At 40.7% G+C, this 15,683-nt stretch overlaps 1 protein-coding gene across 2 annotated transcripts in view; it reads left to right on the top strand.

Moving 5' to 3' along the window:
* Positions 1–15,683, top strand: part of AFF3 (ALF transcription elongation factor 3) — a 325,784-nt gene that overhangs the window by 131,394 nt on the left and 178,707 nt on the right. The window lies entirely within an intron of this gene.

Raw genomic sequence — 15,683 nt, 5'->3', positions numbered from 1 at the left:
CTTTTTTCCTGCCATTAGCAAAAATGTAGTGTTTGCTTAGTTGTTAATGTATTTGGTTCAGTAAATTAGAGCTGCTTGAAATTTCTACTAATACTTTTCCATTCAGGGTTCCCTGTACTAAGTGACACTGAATAAAACAAAAACCACATGCACACACATGTTTCTGAGATTTTCTGAATCAAATATAATTTAAGGAGGACAGCATTTTGAAACAAGGTGTTGTGGTTTTGGGGTTATTGTTTTTTTCTTTTTTGGTCAGTTGGTTGGTTTGTTGGGTTTTTGGTTTTTTTTTGGTTTTTTTTTTTTTGTTTTTTGTTTTGTTTTGTTTTGTTTTGGGGTTTTTTTGTTGGTTTTTTGATTTTTTTTTAATTACTGTGCCAAAAGCAGTAATGAATAAACAGTGTTTACTGAAAATATGCTTTGCTTGAACTTGGTCATTAAAGCATACAAGGGCTGAGGGGTTATTTTGTAATGAAAGAATGGACCAATATATAAGGATAAAAGTAGAGAAAAGGTTTTACACACAGCACAAAGATGTTTTTGAATGAATCAGACTTTGCTATTTAATTTACATTTTGAGGGCTCATTAGGATGATGAATGACACTGCTGGAGAATAAAACATACTTCCTGAACAAAAGAAAATCTCTGTAGCCTAATAACATTTTATGCCAGCACTTACATTTGTCAGAAGTAGATGCTATTTATCCCTATGATTATTTAAAAATCATTTTTATTGTCCTTTGTGCTGTGTCCTCTTCTGGGAATTTTAATTCAGAGTTTGACACCTACTTATTAACTTCCATGAAGTATGGAGTACAAAGGCTTATACTATATAAATGATTCTAACCAGCCATGTTTATATTGCCTGGAGCTGTATACAAATTAGCTGAGTTTGGATTCATTTCTCCTAGAAATGGAAAAAAAAAATTGGAGTTGTGTAACCTTTACCACCTCAGCAAAGTAAATGTGAGTTGAGCATGGCTGACCTGAGCTTACCAGGATATGGCAGTGAGTCAAAAGAATAAAGAGGAGAAGTTTGTGGCATTAATGCCATGAATTGGGAATCTCCGTGAGTTGAGAACTCTCTATTTCATGTCTTCTCCTTCCTCATCTGGAAGGATGAGGGTGAAATAGGAATGCTAATGTTTGAAACTTCAATCCCATCCACTCCTTAATCAGTAAATAATTACTTGCTGTCTTTTCCTCAGTACTTATATATGCCTATACTCTAGAGTCAAAGATATGCAAATACCAGAAAACAGACTATCTCTGGAAAAATGTCAAAATATTTTGGTAATTTAAGCACTATTATAATAATTGTATTTTTATGGTTTGTCTCAGAAGACACACTGCTTTTGTATCAAATATTACATTTTAGACCCTTAATGAGTGTAAACCATCCTTTCACCAACATTCCCTCTTCCACTCTCTCTGTAGTAGATCTGCTCAGCAGCAGTGATATCCAGCCTTAAGAGTGAAACAAGTCAAAGATTTGGTTTGCCTTGCTGGGGGAGTGCACTTGTTACTCAGTTAACTTTTTAACTTTTTGTGAGAGCATATAAAACAGATTTGTTTGGTCATTATGATAGGATGTGGGAATGTTTGATCTTGTTTTCCTTCCCCTGTCCAAAGCCATCCTCTATGCCTTTCAAGAAGTCTAGCTAAAGCAAGTATGAGTGTGCAAGAAAAAGTATTTTCTTATATCTAATTCTACAGCATTTCATATTGATTTTTGAGGCGATGCTAATTATCTGAAACATTAGACCCCAAATTCAGCTATCATTTTTATTTCTGAAGAAATTGCTCATCAGCCTCCGATACACTCCATAAATTTTCCCTGTTGCGTATTTTGTGGGCAAATAAATTATGGGAACATTTTGTAACACCATGTGCAAGTGTTACATGACTCTGTGCAGGTAATGGGTGACCAGACGGAAACATTTGGTTACTTTTCATCCCCAAATGTGGTAGAGGCATTTCTGGGCATCAGTGCAGGCTGCTGTTTGGAGAGCTCCCATGGAGTTATTGCAAACCTCTTCCCCTTGGCTGGACCCATGAGTGGAAGCCCTGGGAATGCTGCTCCAGTACACACTGTGCCTTGGCTCCTCTCTTGTGAAGGACTGAACCTGAGAAGGCTTTGATGTCTGCAGGCTTAATTTTGAAAAGCTGAGATCTTGTGGACAGAACTTATGTTTGATTTCAGAGTACCCATTGTAGATTTTTGAGAGTGTGTATTTTGAGAGTGTGCATGGGTGTATAGTAGAGAGTTTGCTAGGATTTCTCTTGTTTCACTTGGTCCTGTAATTTTCAGAGGGAGTTCCATCCTGCCTACCTAAAATGCTTCCAGCCCTTTATGCTGCACAATGTGTTCTTTGTTATCCTTCCTAAAAATATACTGTATTTCCCATATAGAACTGTAGCTATATCTTGTATTTAAAGTTATATATACACCAATACATATCTAGATTGTGAAGTGCTATACAAGCTTTCATGGTAATGTGCTTGCATACAAAGTACAGATTATTTCAGACTATTTTCAGTCGAGACGTCTGTTTAACATTTTTGTTGGTGACATGGGCAGTGGGACTGACTGTACCCTCAGCAAGTTTGCTGACAACACCAAGCTGGGTGCTGGCAGCAGTGTGCTGGAGGGAAGGGATACCATCAAAAAGGACCTTGACAGGCTTGAGAGGTGGGCCTGTTCAAACTTGGCTCATGGCAATCCCAAGCACAACTACAGGTGAAGGGATGAATGGATTGACAGCAGCCCTGAGGAGAAGGACTTTGGGATGCTGGCTGGCAAGAAGTTCAATGTGACCCAGCAAAGTGAGCTTGCAGCCCAGAAAGCAAATTGTATCCTGGGCTGCATCCAAAGCAGTGTGGCCAGCAGGGTAAGGGAGAGGGTTCTGCTCCTCTGCTCCACCCTGGTGAGACCCCACCTGGAACCAGCATCCAGCTCTGGGGTCCCAACACAGGAATCACCCAGGCCTGTTGGAGCAAGTCCAGACCATCAGAGGGCTGTCTGTGACTCTGGAATTTAATCTTTTCCTTCTGAACAAGTAGCAGGATATACCACTTCCAAAAGCTGCATCTCTTGTGTTGGTAGCTTTGATTGAGCTCTGAACCCTAGTGAGATGCAATGGTTGACTTTTGGTAGGTTCACACGGCAGTCTCTGCCATGGTTAGTCCTTGTAGAGGCTGAGACGTCTGATGCACAGGTGGACACAGATAAAGAGTTTCTGTCTCTGCTGTAGAGATCCATCAACCATTTATGCAAATTGTGAAAATCAGTGCTAGTTTATTTTAATATGCTAGACAGTAAACTGTAGCAATTCAGCAGCTGCTATGCAAGCAGGAACCTCTGAGACAGTGTCGGTACAGAGAGATAAGAATGAAAATGTAAGCTTGGCTTCTGTCTCATTTTTGCTGTTATTTTCTTCTTTAGCTTAGAGGTACAGTTATTCTGGGTAGCAAATGAACCAATATCACACCTTTTCAAAGGCAGTGGTTTGGTTTTGCAATTATTTTCTAGGAATGAGCAATCCCATTGTATCTTGAATTTATATTTAGGTGCTGTCAACAAGGCATCTGGGGCAGTGAGGGAGGGGTAGCAGAGCCCGAGACCCATGTGGGTGATCTGTGCAGACAGGCTGCTGTGTCTAAACAGTCCCCATGGATAAAGTGATGCAGGTATTCATCCCATAACTGGTGGCTGTCTTTCCAACTGCAGGTGTTTAAAATCCCATTGTGCTTCTAGCATAAATGTATATAAAATTTATGCTAGGCAGGAGCTGCTCTTAAGTGGGGATTTTCCCAGTAACCCTCTAAGGCAGAGGCAGCTGCCTCTTGAACCAGCTGGTTCTTGACTGTCAGATCTGTGCCTTCACCTGCACAGAAACAGTTAAAAGTCTTTGCCTGCAACCCTTGTTAGAGTATCTTGTTTCATAGTTGTATTTTTCCAGCAGAAAAAGAATCAGAAAAAGAGAGGATTTTGCCAAGAACATTTTATTCTGTTCCTCACAAAATACCTGTTGCTGCAAATGGTGCAGGACAATCTGTGTTTTGGAGTGGCTTCCCCATCTTCTCCCTGCCCTAATATCTAACTGGGCTATGAGGGACTTGGAGTGGCATCTGCACACAAAACATTCTGGAAGTGCTACTGGAAGTATGGCTGGGGAGAGGGAAACAGAGAGCTTAAGGAAACCTTTAGAATACATGTATCCTTTTGCATTTTTATTTTTCTCTGGTGTTATTGCCTGATGTCCTTACGTGACAATATGGGCACACAAATAAAAATCAGGTCCCAAGTGTAGTTTTGCCTTTCCCTCCTCTCCAACAAGAACCAGGACCTGAAACTCCAAACCCTTCATCAAATAGTGAATTCTCAGGAGAATGAGCCCCTCATCGTTCCCTTCATAAACAAACAAATAAATGATACAAGGATCTGATCTGTTTAATACACACTCTCTAAAAAAAACAGAGTGCAGACTAAACATAGTAATCTGATGATTACAAATTATTCAGTCCTATAAACAAAGCATGACAATTGATGACAATGTGGTATCATCTATCATAAATGCAGAGCATCCTCTCTCATCCATAACAAATAATTTGGAGTATTTCAAACCCATAACAAATATATTTAATGTAGTTCACTGTAAAACAATGTGTGTTTCTCTGTTTCTAATGCTATATTCAAAAGCCAGCCAAGAGCTTTTTGTGTTTTATTCATTATATTCATTTATGCTGCCAATTCTACTTACTATTCTAGTATTCTGATTTGAAAAATCAAAATTTAATGTATTTCAAGCAATACTTAATGCATGTATGTCTTCAAATTATAGGAGATTTATAAAGTAAATGATGAGACCATAATATAATTCCTGGGTTTCAGATAGATTTTTATCTTGCTAGTTAAAGTATTGATCACAACCCTTACATTCTATTGGTAGCTTTTTATGTGAAGCAAATCAGCTGCCATTGTTACCAAAGCTGAAAATCTCCCTGAGTAACCCATGATAGGTTTATTACATAGGAAGCTTTGATCCTCAGGAGTCGACTAAGATATTCAAAGTTCTTATAAAGGTGTCTTAGAGACTGTGATACAAATTCAGATGTCTGCTGTCAAATGACTCCTATTCAACAAACCCCTATGAGCCACCTTTGAAAGTGAAGCAGCAAGATGACACCATTCATAGCCTGGCTTTTGGAGAGATCTTTGTGCTCCCCTGCCTTTCCTACCTGACAACTCGTTCCAGCCCCTATCAAAGTTGCATAACAGAATTTGTAAAAAGCTCCACAGAAGGGTTTAATGTGTTGAGAACAAATAAGTTCTTTGTTGATATCCACTGCCAGATCAGAGTGACTGAGGGTAATAGGCCCAGAACTGCATTACCTTCCGTTACACCAGGGAACAAAAGAATAAAATAAAACAGCAAAGGGCAGCAGAGAACAATAAAAAAGGGAAAATACTAACAAGTTTAAAGGATTCAACGCCCTGAAACATGAATAAAAGCCACAGAAATAAATTCATCAAGATCATATAACAAAAGGGAAGCATGTGGCTTCTCAGCTGAAAGGCTTTCCAAGTGCACTCCTGTTTTCTGTATGTGTTGTTATAATTCAGGGTGCCACAAGACCTGCCATTCTCAACAGGAACAGAGAGCTGGCTCTGCTGCTCAAAAATGCAGATTTGTTGTACTTGACCTAGATGGAAATGTCTGTAAGCAGTATTAGGGATTTTCTCTCCATTTAGCTTCCATTTAAAATTAAATGGGGCTACACTGAACATTTCTTTCTCCAGAGACCAAATAACCTGTTTTTAAGTGGAGGATTATTAAAAAAAAAATCCTAAAGGCTTTTTTTGAAGCTTTCCAGTGAAAGTTTTGGAAATCAACCCAAACCAAACCTAAGGGCAACATAACCTTTCTGTGAAAACTCACAAACACCTTAAAGACATGGTGGTCCATTAGCTGTGTGGGAGGGCTCAATGCCAGCAGGTGGGAAATGTGTGCTTACTGGAAGGACAAATGTGCTTTTCCAGACAGAAAATCTGGGAAAGCTGAGACCAGTTTTTCTTTCTACTTTCTTTCTTTATTTCACTATTACTTGTAACAGTGACGGCAAAAAGAAAGTCAGAAAGCATTGTGACATTCAGATGCAATATCCCCTTTAAAAGTGGATACCTTGAGAGAATATGAAAAGGAAAAGCCAACAGAAAAAGAACTATGATCATTTAAAGCAAACCTTTTGTCCTCCAAGACTGAAGGACCAGTGTGGTTTCCATCAAAAAATGTTAACAAGTACAATGCAGCTACTTGAGAAGTACCTGTAGCTCTCCCCCAAACCTGGGACATCATTTATTCTCCTGCTCCTGGTCTTTGTGATTGCCCAAAAGGTAGGGTGCTCTCATGGTGCCCACAGGAAAGCAGGGACTAGTGCTGGGAAGCTGCCATTCCCTGGGATGGATGGTTTTACAGGTGTGGAGATATCTTCACTCTGGAGGTAGGGGAGCATGGGACAGTGCCTGGCTCCTGCCTAGCTCCCAAAAAAGAGAACTGATAGGGGCTTGCGGTGAATCAGCGGTAATTTTTTTTTTTTTTCAGTGGGATATAGGAAAGAGGGGGCAGGAAAAAATAAGGAAGGTATTTCTCTATTCTGCAACTTCATAGATGTGCTGAATTTATTGATTCCCATATTAAGGCTATTGTTGATAAGATTTGACACTTGTTTGGTTACTTTGGGCATTTCCAGGAAACTTCTAGAGTTCTTTTGCGTGGCACGTACATACATACATGCATGTATATGCCTACCTTGGTATATATATTTATACCTTGATGTATACATGGTGTCATGTACATTCCTAGCTGGAAGGAACTTACATCTGTGAGCTCTAAGACATCCAGCCCTGACATTTTAGTTGAAATTTTACACATCCTATTAATTGCCATACATTTAGAAAAGTAGGTTTGCAGTGAATGTGTTCCCATCAGTCTGTCAGTGACCACAGTATGCCTGGATTTTTCTTTTGACTTTCAGGAATGCTGAAAGGACAATAAAACTCTGCCAAGGTTTTCACTGTAGCTTGAAGAAATGTGCTATTTATCAGCCTTCATGTGGGTTTTAAGAGAATCCACCTGAGCTGACCAGAGGTATCAATGGATTGATTTGAAGATGCAGATGTTTTTCTTAATTGATAATGCTTTGGGTTTTCAATAGCAAATTATTACCCTCTTGGGCATTTGCCCAAGGTGTCCAGGTCATAATTACTATGATCAGAATATGGCTTTTGTGTTCTTTGCAATGAGGCTGAGCTATCATTGTCAAAACCATGTAAGGCTCTCTTCCTTACACATAATAGATCATTTTTTTAAAACTAATTTCTGATCCATCTATTCTGTGAAGCAGTTGTATTCTGTGCAAGTCAGGGAAAGCAGTGCAAAATAAGTGTTCTAAATCACTGGAAAGCCAAGGCAAGGCAATATCACCTATGCCCAGACAAGGTAGGAAAATGGTCTAGTTCTGGATTTGTAGATAGGTTATTTGACTCTGCTGTCTTATCACCAGCTGCTCACTAGTCAGACTGGCTCAGTCAAGGGTTCTTGATGCTTGTTGCCCTCACAGGATCAGTTACAGTGAAAGGCTGAGGTTTCTTTTCCTGGGGAGGAGACACTGTCAAAGCCAAAACTGTCAGATGTTGGTGACATCCTTAGACTAGCAAAAGCCATTAGCAGAAAGCCTCTGGTCTCCAAATCATAGGGTTTTTACCTGTTTAGATCAGTCTTAGTCTCTAAAACTGAGTAGGCTGCTTTCAGCATTAGGGATTATTGAGAGGTTGTTTCTCCCCAGGAAAGTTTTTTCATCTCTGTGTGTTGTAGGAAATAATCCAGTGTTACCTTCTGGAGCTACAGGCTGCTGCTCAGTGTTTTGGGCTCCTGGCTGCTGCTTGAAGATCTTGTTATCCCCTTTTAGCCCACTGTGAAAGCCTTTGGTCTTAATCTTTGAAGGAGGTATTGGGTAGAGTGACATCCTTGTTACCCCTCATGACAGAAAACACCCTTGTGTCATTTGTCCTGTCCTCAGCTTTGTAAACAGGATACTCATTCAGATTTTTGGTAGCATTTCAATGTTAGTATCTTTCCTTCGGACTTTGTAGAGATGTTGTTTGGATAATGAATTTTATTAATATAAAATTTCTCATGTGAGGTTCTGTTTTTTTCTTGTTGCGTCCACCACTACCCAAAGGGTGGATTTTTTTCCCCCTAATGTTTCCTAAATGGATGTAAATAGGCTTTAAGGAACACCTGGTAGATGTTACTCTTTCCATCAGCACTCATGTGCAGGGGCATTCTTCCATTGGGGGCCTTTTGTGGGAAAGGTTTCTCCAGAGCTGTGTACTGCAAAACCTTCAATCTGTAAGGGATTTAACCCTTTCTGTGCAACAGTTTGTAATCACATAACCTTTAGCTCAGTGGGAATGAATACCAATTATCATTTATAAACAGTTCCTCTCATTATGCGCCTATTTATGGCATCTTTTATAGCTTGCTAATTACAAGCACACAAAACAGAAATGTTTGGAGTTAAATAATGTAAACAGGGATGTAATTGATTTTCATGTTGAATAGTTTTTATTGATTTATCGTTAATTAACACTTTTAAAGGATCTCTTGGCAAAGTAATCCATTTAATTTATTCAGTGTTATACTAGCTGATGCTAAATTCATGTTAAAATTCACAAAAATATCAACAGTTCCATAATACCTGTTTTTCCAACTGTTGCAGTTATGCAGATGTTACATATCCTCCCCAAACAAGCACAGACACTATATTAAATGAAATCAATCAGGCTCAGTCCAGGTCCTAGCCAACAAATGTCCACATCACTAAAAACAGCACATTCCAGTTGACACTAATTGGCCATCTATGCAGCAAGGAGGACAGGTATCTGTGGGGGAGAAGAGCTGCTCTCTGTTGGTCTCAGGGCAGGGTCCTTGGGTGGGCTGTTGAAGGACTGCACGGGCTGAGGGAAGAGGATTTCATGCTTCAAAACCAAGACTCTGGTGTCCATAATGGAATCTTTCTGACAAATACATCACCGTGTCAAGCAGCAGTCACTTGACAAGTTCTGGGCATGCATATAGTACTGCAGAAAATGTAGCATGCTGAAGACTTTTCCAAAGGTACCCAATGGCTTTTTCCAGTTTTTTCTGTGGGAAGCAGGGACTGTGGAATCCATTCAGGGGGGTTTTCACAGCATTTTCATATAGGTTAGATACTTTCCTCTCCTGCTGACTTTTCTGAAAGCACAGGTGACTTACTAGCACCTCCCCAGGATCAAGCATCTATCAAGAAGTAAAATTGCAAGGTGCAATCTTCATTATCACCAGTCCATTATATTTTTCAAACGGGTAGTAAGAGAGTGTAATCACAACAGGCCCTGTTTTTTCATTAGTGAAGAAAAACATTAATATACTGTGACATGGTATTGATTTGATGCAATCAATCTTTCCCAATAACAATAAAACCTTTATATTTTATTAATAGAACAATGCAGTTCGTCTCCATTACAGCTCCACTTTATTGTTCTGGGTCACGGTGTAATTCTGGCATGTTTGGAATTTTATTTTTATTAATATAATGTAAAAGCCTGTAAAATCACTCTGCTGATCTGTCAGTAGGTTTCATTTGAGGTTCCCAAGCATCCTTTACTAGATGAAATGTTACCAGTGCAGCTCCAGTCCTTGATTGTTCAATGACCCTTAGGGGTGGAGAGAGTGGGGAGGGTTAAGAAGAATTCTTGGCCTTTACTTGTCTTGATTTTATTTGTGGTGTGGACACTGAGACTTGGACTGTGACCATGTCATCAGTTTGAAGATCTCTCAGCACGTGGCCAGATCCAGCCCCTCCAAATACCCTCCCAGCTGGGCTGTAGAGCCTGAGCTCTGCTGTGGCTCCCATCAGCCATCCAGATGGCAGCCCTTCAGCTTCATTTCACTTCCTCATCCTGGCTTCTCAACACTTACTGCAGGCCAGGCACTGCATGGACAGGAGATGATGTCTCAAGCTCTGGGACAGGCCATGGGCACATAGTGGAGGAGTTATGCTCTAACATCATTTCCTTGCTCTTTTAAAAACAATACAATATGGTGAATGGCTTTACTTACGCATCCACAGTACATCCATCTTCACCTGGACTCAGATCTGCCGCAAGACCAGCACAGCCTTGTGATACTCTGGGTTATGGCTCTGTGAACTCCTCTCCAGTCTTTCTTCTGGAGGGTCTTGCTCTCCAAAAGCAGATTCTGTTCTGCCCCAGTTGTGGGGGAGCTGCTGAGCACACTGCTCTGTCATTCATCAAGAGCACAATGGGCTCTTGCTTCTCTTTCCTAGTGTGCATGGCAAGTCTGTTGGATCATTTGGCATTTCTCTCTCTCTACAGATACTTTTGATTCATCTCCTTTAATTAGCCAGAACATATTCCTGGTCCTGGTACAAGACTAGGGCATCATGATATTTCAGTTGCAGTGAGGCCCCCAATTAGTACCGATACTTTCATTAAAGCAAAGCTAGATGACTTTTATCACTTGATCTTTTTTGTTTTTCTTGAAATAAAATCTTTTTAAAAGCTACTCCTCTTCCCTTTTGAACCAAGAACAGTGTTGCAAGATCCCTTGGTAGGAAAAATAATCCCCATAAAAATATGACTGGTCCATTTCAAAAGAGATGGGTTTATTAAAGGTAACAGTTTATTAACAGTGACTGTGAAATAGATGGATTTAATGACTTTAATTAGTGCAACACTTTCTGGCACAGACCTTAAAGAGAATTTAGCTCCTCTTTCCCATCTCCCTCCTGCACTTCTCTGCATCTAAAGAAGTGTCAGCAATTCCTCATAGTAAAAGTGAAACAGCTCCCACTCACAGCAATGCCAAGCACAGGAGAAAACTCCTGTACCAACAGACCATGGCCACTGGCACTCCAATTAGTGGTAAGGCATAGCAGGAGTGCAGAGTAAAGCTTTCAAATATCAGGAACAGAAAATCAAGCTTCCTGAGCTGCCTCTTTATATCTATTTCCTTGGTGTAACCTTACACAGCTCAGCCCTGCTTGCCTGCCTCCTCAGGGAGAGATTAGGAGTCTTCTTCACAGAAGGCACAAGCATTATTAATGGCACCCAGTGAAATGAGGGTGACTGCAGTGTGCCATGGCTCCCTGAAGTCTATCCCTCAAAAGGTAGATGGAAATATTGCTGGTAGGTTTCATGTCACCCATCAAGATCAAAATGCCATCATTGTTAGAGAGGGAGAAAGAAAAAAGAGAAATACCATTTTTAATTCTGTCCTGATTTCTCCTGCTCAGTCTTTTTTGTATGGGAAATCCCAGATTATCAGAATTGAAAATGTCTGCATCCATGTTGATTTTGACCAAACCCATTTTCATTCTTTTTTGAAGAAAATGCTTTCTTAAAGTTAAAAAAAAAAAATCCAAAATTTGGAGAGAAACATTTGATATTTTGGTTTAATGCCTTCCTAATTTAGGCTGTATCTTATTCTACGATTACAGATTACATTTCTTAAAATTTGTCATTTGAGTATTCTGATCTGATCAAATTTTATTTCTCAACTGAATTGAATAATGGTTCGTAAAATTTCATTTTTAAGGTAATGATGTGACACAATTGCATTTTGTATGGAATCTTAGCCATAGGGATAAAATCAATAAGTAGCCTGCCCCCAGGTCCCCATTCAGAATGAAAACATTACAAAAAATGGGTATTTCCTGAGGGGCAAAAAGGTAAATTTTTAACTAGGTTGATCTTTATAGAGCTTAAATCTTTTTACCAGGCCACCTTTCCTGAGGTTCAGAGTCCTTCCTTTTCTCTTCAAGAGCCTTGTGGGTTCAGCACAACCACTCCATAAAGACCATTTTGGAGGATGTAGAATATGTAAGGAAAGCAGTAACAACTTAAGCCTGGCATGTCTAAAAACCTTTCCTGGACATCTGCAAATAGCACTTCCCCAAAATTCCTTTCCACAGCCTGGCGATATTTCTGCAGAACCCCCTGAAATCACATCTCCAATCTCTAGCACAGAACCCTGTTAAACTCCAGCAAATTCAACAACTTGAATGTGTTAATATCTCTTTAGAGAAATGATTGAAGGGAAACTTTGAGAGTAATGGTTCTCCTGAACCCAACAGGCAGAAGCCATACTTATGGATAAGTAAAAAGATAAGGAGTTTACTTCTTCATAGTGGATATTCCTTTCTAGCAAATGGCTTGCATAGAAAATGTTGCATGAGCATGTGTCTCTGTTTGTGCGTGTGTGCCTGGCAAAGAAGCATTTCTAATATGCTTTCAGATTAAGGTCCATCAAGGTGGGATTTTCCCCCCCCTTTTTTTCCTATTTTGCTTCATTGTGGATTTTGGTTGTTGCCTGCCAGCATTCAGTGCCTGAATCTTCCCTTCAGGCCCCAGGGGAATCCTGCAGCCCCATAGTGAGCAGCGCTGTGCTGTGCCTGAGCAGCGTGGGGCAGACGTGGGGTGGCCACTGCCATGCTGCTGGCTGCAGGTGACAAAACCAGCCTGGCTCCCACTGAGGGGAAGAGGATGTGTGTGTACCTCAGGCTACTGGAGATCGTCCTCACGCCTAATTGATATGAGAGACAAAAATCCAATAGCTTCTGGACACTTTGTAAAAACACCTAGCACAGTCCAAATAATGACAGCACCAAAAGCTTGCATCATAAAAATCTCTTGGGCTAAAATGGATATAGATACTTGCAGAAGATTTTTTCTTTCTTTCCTCAACATAAAGATTTAAAGGAGGGAGAAGTGTCACAAGATAGGCAATTCCTTTCAGAGAGGTTTCTTTATATATCTCCATGTGAACGCTCTTGGTAAAGGAAGAAAAAATAACGCTCTCAAACAAAATTTGTACAGAGGTAGCTTTTTTTTTGAAATGACATCCCGTTTCCCAAGAATTCTATGTAGCCTTTAGTCAGTCTTGTTTCTTACAGTTCTCTGTGCTTTGCATGGTAATTAGCTGCTCGTGTTATCAGCAGCACGACGCTCCCGGCTATTTCTCGAGCAGCGCTGCCGTTATCCTGGGCGGCAGCTCCGCGCATCCTGCACGGCAGCGGCTCTGGGCGCAGAGCTTGGCGCTCTGCAGGCTCTGCTCACCGAGGGACGAGGGCAATGGGCACAGCATCGCAGGGGAAAAAAGAGGCTGAGCCCTCTTTCCCTGACAGGTCCCCAAGACTTGCCGGTATTTCAATGATGGTCCACTGGAGGTTCAGTGAGGCAAGTTTGTTATGACAGATCACAAAACAGAAGGGAAGGCAAACGAGACGGGTTCATCAGTGTCAGAACAAACACAGGGGAGCAGCTCCTCAGCTTAGTTTGCAGCAGCAGCCTCAAAACCTTTATTCGGTTTTAATTTTAATTTTTAAAAATAATAATGGAAACATTTATTGCATGAATGTCCTGTGGAGGGACTGCTTTGCAGAGCCTGCCAGCAGTGCCAACATCAGCCGTACGCAGGGGCCGCATCACCAACGCAAGAGCGCTCGGATGGGGAAGTCCACCCAAGCAAATAGCGTGTCAAGGGCTCCCTGCAGCTAATGCAATCCCTTCTTTTAATTTACATTTCAAGAAATGTGTGCCAGCTTTTGTTGCATTTTTTTTTCAAGTTAGACTGTGGCCATGAAGTTAAATTCAGTTTGCCAGATTCCATGGCAGCACGTGTTCCTCTGTAATGTCAGTAGAGGTTTAGTGGATGGTCTAGAAAGTTTGATATCAACAGTAATGTTAAGATGTTAATAAATACTCAAAAAAAATTTCAAATTTACATTTGGCACTCAAGAGATGAAAAACAAAGAGGAAAATGTAGAAATTGAGGGAATTTTCCCCAAATATTATATCAGTTTTACATATCTTGTCTTTGGTTTTGTGTTTCCAGCCTATTTTTCACCCTTTGAAATGGTGCATGATGATATTGAGAGGGAGATGTGAAAAGCTTTTACTTCCTGCCCAGAGAGATGATGGGCTAGAAAGAAAACCTGAAGTTTTAGTTCTGAGGTAATAGAAAGCAAAATTTCTTGCTGATGAGTACTTGCAGACTTTTTTCACTACACTTCTTGAGGAGTTATTTAATTTTGTAACAGACGCTTGTTCCTAATCCTAGTCTGAAATAGCCTGCTGCCAAATTCACATTCAGTATTTTTATCCTCACAGAGAAAGAGATCATAATTTTATCATATGTTCAATGTGCTCTATACAGCATAAGATCATATGGTCATCTCATCCCTTCTGTAAGATGGCAGTAGACTAGAACAGACAACTTAAGGATGGCAGTGAATTGGTTGCTCTCTAAACAAGGCACTCATGATGAGGGCTTTGCATTCTCCACTGTTAGTGGGATAACAAGTGAACAAACTGGGGCTTCGGGAAGGAAAGGGAAGAAATAGATGGAAACCCACAGAGAAGAAAAAAATAGCAATTATCTAATATTAACTTTTAAATTCTTAAATATACAGAGATTGTTGTGACTCTCCATCTTGCTAGGTTCACTGGCAACATGAACACTTGCACTCCTGCTCCTGTGACAGGAATATCACAAATGGTGCTGTGCAGCTCATCGGGGCAGGTCTGAGGTCAGAACATGGCTATCTGCTCAGGGCAGCAGCTTCTCTTCAGCATCCATATATCAGATATGAGTAATTCTTCAAAGTCTGACTTCACCACATGTACCTTTACCTTTGAAATCAGTGGTGTAATTTGTAGGGAACTGTAAAGTTGATGGACTGTGTTTCATCAAGAAGAGTTGATTAATTTGTTTGTTGAGGGCCATATTCACCAAAGATTTAGCAGGAGTGCAGGCAATAAAACACTTAGGACTTCCTATGAATTGGCATGAAACAACAGTCACAAAAATTAGAAAACATAAGTTGTTCTTCTGTATATGCATGGCTGCTGTTCTCCTGACCTTGGTTACAGCTGGTGGGCTTTAAGCAGTTGAAGATCCAGATGTCCTCAGTCCCTCAGCTCAGACTGAAGAGTGGTGGTTAAAGTGTCCTGGACTTGCACTAATTGGTCAGTGCAATCATTTGGCTTTAGTAGGCTGCGGTATCCATTTTTGAAAATCCCTCGTGATTTTTTGGGTGCACAAATACAGATGTGGTAGAGAAGTCTGTTTTCCAGATGAGAAGAGCTTCATTTGGAAAAATGAATTGCGTTGATATATCTCCAGGTACACACCTGAAAATTCAGAGCATCCAGGGTTTTTTTGAAAACAAGAGAAGACCAAGCTCACCTCTCTGCTAGCTCTTTGGGTACAGTAATTACCAGATGGATTTTTTTTCTATCCCCCTTTCCCCACATGGGAAGATCTCAAACCCCTGCTTTGTGATTTAGTTCTGTTCTGCTAAAAGAAGAAAGCCTTTTTTTGGGGAATTGTCAGGGACTGTAGTATGGTGAAGGAAATCCTCAGACAGCTTTCTGGACAAAGCAGCCACCTGTATCTTGTGGAGAGTTGTAGGAGATGGGCACCCCCTCGGCATCAGCACCTCCATCCAAGCGTGCCCTCTCTTCCCAGGTGTGCCAGGCAGTGTGAGCAGACTGTGGGCAGGGGGCAGGCAGGAGGGAAGGGATGTGTGTCTCACACTGCTTTGCCCTTGCTGG

This window comes from Zonotrichia albicollis, chromosome 2 (genome assembly GCF_047830755.1).
Source record: "Zonotrichia albicollis isolate bZonAlb1 chromosome 2, bZonAlb1.hap1, whole genome shotgun sequence".
In the NCBI taxonomy this organism is placed as follows: domain Eukaryota; kingdom Metazoa; phylum Chordata; class Aves; order Passeriformes; family Passerellidae; genus Zonotrichia; species Zonotrichia albicollis.
This window is presented reverse-complemented; position numbering and strand designations above follow the sequence as displayed.